The sequence below is a fragment of the Penaeus vannamei genome, chromosome 23 (genome assembly GCF_042767895.1).
Source record: "Penaeus vannamei isolate JL-2024 chromosome 23, ASM4276789v1, whole genome shotgun sequence".
NCBI classification, from domain to species: domain Eukaryota; kingdom Metazoa; phylum Arthropoda; class Malacostraca; order Decapoda; family Penaeidae; genus Penaeus; species Penaeus vannamei.
In genome coordinates, this window is record NC_091571.1 from 37467981 (window position 1) to 37472980 (window position 5000).

Genomic DNA, 5000 nt, shown 5'->3' on the forward strand with positions numbered 1-5000 from the left:
TTCACAAGGACTACCACGGAATTCAATTAATCCCTTTCACCAGAATAACTCGAAATAAACTGGCATAAGAGATTAGCAAAACATTTACGAAGGCGACCGGAAGAAGCATAAAAGTCATCGTAATGATCTCATGCTGTCGGGTTTCATGCGGTCGGCTACATCGAACGCATAACGAGAACAATATTTTATATGGATTCCTCACACGAGCTGTCACATGCTGCTTTACCCTAAGTGCATGTCAGAATTCACCTGTGTGGATGAAAATTCAGGTGTCAAAAATTTCGCCTCGTATCTGGAGCCTTAATAATATATATTTTTTTCCTTTGACATATATTTTTATATATACATTTTTTTTGCGTGTGTGTGAAAGAAGATGAATGGCATGTTTTTTTTTAATGAACTCATTACGGAGACAATGTATACGCTGGCTAACGTGGCTGGAAGTTGTCTTTTGTGTGTGCGTGTGGGAGTCGGTGTATGTGTGTTTGTGTGCGTGGGTGTGAATGCGTATTTTCCCTTCGAGCACCGACGTGTGTACGTGCGTGCGTGATCACTAATATACACACACACACACACACATACACACGCACGCACGCACGCACACACACACACACACACACACACACACACACACACACACACACGCACGCACGCACACACACACACACACACACACACACACACATACGCACGCACGCACACACACATACAGACACACACACATACATATATATATATACACATACTGCATCAGCTGCACGCTTTAGCTAACAAAAGCTTGTAATTTAGTCGATTCTCAATCATCGCTTTTCCTAGCATGAAGCTGCGTGATCCGGGGAATTCTGATCCTGGCTTTCCTTTGTCATAATTGATTAGTTGTCGGCCAACTCTACCATTAGCGTTCTTTTACTGCGATAAATGATAGGCGTGGGTGAATTCTACTTGCAGAGTCTGTACTGTATTGTTTTCTTCAGTTCTTGTGTATATTTTCGTATAATTGGATTAAAGAATGTGCTATATTGACATACGTGAAACTGAGGTAGTACAAAGACACTGACATTCACTTACACGAGAGACATGAACCAGAATGGGTGACTTACTTCACTTTACATCCTGAGAAGGTAACCCGGGCATTACCCTAAAGAAGGTAGAGCACTGAGCATATCCACACCCGTTGGTGTTATGTGTATCACCCACTGGCTCCTCCATGTCCCAAATAAATCAGTGAAAATCTCATGTTTACGCCAAACACTTCACTTGGAGTGGCCACGGCTCGAGAAGATGCACTTTGAGGCTGCTAAGCACGGAGGGGAAGGTAAGGAGAGCGTAGTCCTCCTCGACTGGGCTACACGTTTGTTGTGCTCGCTTGGATTGCGGTGGTCGGGTTCGGTCCAAGGTTGCTGCCTGTGACAAACTACCTTGGGAATCCATTTCACCGGCGGCGCGATCCACGGGCGGCCATCGGACTAGCTTTTCACGTGCTGGTAGAAGCGGATATTTTTTGGGGGATATTTTGATGTAGCGATTGTCCTGAGTAGTGGGAAATGCTTTTGGATATTGGCGCAATCTAAATGTACTCCGGCAACTCCACATGCAGACAAATCAATGCTTTGAGTGGAACGCGGGCCAAGATATCGCTGCCATAGAAAACGGGTAAAAGAAAACAGGTGCAAAAGAGCTTTTACAGAAAATGAACGTAAGTGAAGGGAAACTATTGTATTCTGAATTATATACACGAGACGCTTTTTATTATTTATCTATTCATGTGACAATCTATATAATATTTGACATTATAGCTCTTGTCTTTGCAGTCTGAGTGAATAACATGAAAACCTACCACAACAATGTATACGATAAATAAATCCTGATGAAATATAAATTCGAAAGTACATTTAGAGTGCTAAAAACAGCTATTTCATTACTAATATCTAATTCAAGCAGGCGAACGGCTTTCTTCATCTGGTAAAAAATCATGCTAAGTTTTGTTTTGTTTACCTTCGTCTCTTAGTTCAAAACGTGTTTATTACAATAGATATTTCAGTAAAATTTAGCGGATCGATATTTCAAAAACGTATAACGTCTTTTTTATACCCATTTATCATCAAATGAGATTTCAATATTTGATTCTATACCAATTCTTTTTTTTTCAAATAAATCCCAAGCTACGTTGAGACATGATTCTTTTAATGTGTGTATTTTGCCTAGTTTCCCTTTTATATTTTGGTTGATGATTCAATACTTTTGATGAACTGTTTATCGGAATGCCTTAATCTCTGTCGAAGGTCTCCCATACAAGAATTATGGTCGATCTTTTGTTTTGTAGACTTTAGTAAATAAACCTACTTTCTCAACTATTCGTTCTTCTTTCTACTGACCTTAATGTTATTAGGGGTTGAATGGTATTAATCATTTTGCTTCAGTCCGTCCATTCCGTGTCAGATTAAAAAAAAAAATTAAACGGTTTTCCTGCCAAGTCTAAAGATTTCCTTCAAAGATGCAATAAAACAAACCCAGAAGAAACCAGCCTAATAATAATAATAATAATAATAATAATAAAAGGATAATTATGCTGATAATTTGCGTAATAATTGCAATAATAGCAATAATCAACAATATTCTAATGATTTTCATAATAATAACAATAATAACGACAAAGATAATAGTAATAATAATAGAAATAATTATAATATCGCTAGGTCGTTTACACAGACACAACGAGGCTGCGTGGATGATGGTTCCCCCTGACTTTCCACTGTTCTTCAGTGAGGTTAAACACAAGCGTCTGTCGCGCGTGTGTTTAACAGAGATGCGTGTCTCCTCCCCCAGAACGCGTTGCCATCCATTGAATAGCCTGACAGTGCTACCTGAGCCTGCACTGACGCTTCCCTGCAGTAAACCTTGTCACACGGGCTATCCTCCGATGACGTTGTGGCTGCGTTCGGTCGCGTGTGGCAGCGTGGTGAGGCTGCTTGGCCTGTCGAAGTGGCTGGAGTGAAAAGGCATTTTTGGGAACGAGGTGTAACGATCGTACATATTTGTAAGTGGGATGTTGTATTGTTAAGTGGATTGGGTACTGTGACGTGAAGATTACTGAGGTTTGAGCTGAGTAGCGATTATGCTGATGATAATAGTTATACGAAATATGATGATGGGGACAACAACAATAACAGTAGATAATAATAATAATAATAATAATAATAGGAGTAGATAATAGCGATGGTGATGGCAATCATAATAAAGTAATAACGATAAAAACAATGAGAGTATTAGTAAATTAGTAAATTATCCCCACTATTAGTAGAACTAATGAGGATAATGAGAACAACGTTAATGATAATGTTTGTAATGATACCGACAATGATAAAATTGATAATAATGCGAACGGAGGAAAATAATGATGACGGTAATCACACCAGGGATAAAGAGCATAATAAGAGTCAGGTTTTACGCAAGAGACACCAGAGCTGAGCAAAATTTTGAGAGCTTTTACTTCTGTTTCCAACGCCCTTTTTAAACCAGCACCTGGAAAATTATGTAAAGTACAGACATCATCAACTACACCATTTATAACAGGACCCTTGTATACAGTGCAAAGAGAAGACTCCAAAAAAGGAAGAAAAGGGGCTGGCATTAAGACAGACATATAAGGAGACAGATAAGTACATAATCAAGCGAAACTAAAATGGGAAAACTATAAAACCTGAAATTTACCGATCTATAAAGCTTCTACTACTAAAAAAGGTTCTTCGACTCCCAGCCAATGAGAAATCAATAAGGGAGGGACAAAGAGCCGATGACGTGATGCCCTCGAATTATGAAACAAAAATGCGTTTATCTTGCAAACAAATTAAACCTTTGGCAACCTCGCGTGGCCAACCATTACGCCCCGGGTTTATGGTCCAGCTCTTCATCGGGCCAAGATTGACGGGTCCAGAGTTCCCTGTGTGGTACTCCTTCCGGCAGGTACTGGCACCCGCGTATCCTCCTGCCGGGGCCTTCGTTGTGTACCGGCGGCCGCTGTGTTCTCGCCTCGAGAAGTTTCAGCTCGCTCGGCCCAGTGGTCTGCGAAAAATGATTAAAACTTTATATTATTATATTTTTCATATTTGGAGGTTTATTGTAGCCATATACTATGTTCTATGAAAGACATTAATGACTTATATTGTAGTATAAAGTCCATATTACTCCTTGTGTGTGTCAGTTTACTGTGTGTAGGACGTGGAGTGTTTTCATGGGTGAAGAAAAAGACATTTTTTATTTTTTATTTGTGTTATTTTTGTAACAGACTTTACACATTTATTTTAGTATACATGAAATAAAACTTCAGGGAGCACGTAGGGTGCTGCGTTACTCCCTGGGGCAAGGGGAAGGGCACAGGGAGACCGCAGATCCTGTACATGGTCCGGGTCTTTTCCCCTTTCGTCCTCCAACAGAAGGCACAGCGTCGCCATCTGCGGAAGGCTGTGTCCTCTGGCAGATGTTCCTCAGCATCTAGCGCATCAACGACAGGGGAGAGGCGGGTTCTCCTTCCTCGGGGCTCTCCCTCCTGAAGCAGCCCTCGCACAGAGGCTCTCGTCTACCGAAATCGTCTCGTTGGGGACGAGGACGGTGGGAAACTGCTGATCCAGGACGCTGATGACAGTCCTCAGCTTCCAAAAGCAATCATCAGCAGGATGATCGGCTTCGTTGTCGGCGAAAGGCAGCGCCGACCTGAGAGCGTCGTACCTGTCGCGCGACATCGTCTGTGTAAAGATTGCTGATTGCATCAGGGGGTCGCGAGTCCCGCATGTGCCGCGTGGACAGGAATCGCGGTCCAAGGTAAACACGAAACTCCCGCACCGTAATATCCTTCCATTCCACATGGGCCTCAGGTATCACCAGGTGCTGCGCAACATATCTGCAGGAGAAAGAGAACTGACATTGCAAAAAACTTGCTTGCAAGACAAAGTATAAAACATTGCAAATAAATAATTTCAACCAACAACCGAGTAGCATTATTT

General features: G+C 41.5%; 1 protein-coding gene across 2 annotated transcripts in view; it reads right to left on the reverse strand.

Annotated features, from left to right (window-relative positions):
- LOC113830609 (uncharacterized) overlaps window positions 1-1514 on the reverse strand; it is a 26867-nt gene extending 25353 nt beyond the window's left edge. The window contains exon 1 of one of the 2 annotated variants that reach the window (XM_070137349.1): window positions 1101-1514. The gene's annotated coding sequence lies outside the window, so the exon portion shown is untranslated. The remainder of the gene's footprint in view (window positions 1-1100) is intronic. The other variant, XM_070137348.1, reaches the window with a different exon arrangement.
- Window positions 1515-5000: the final 3486 nt, after the last annotated feature.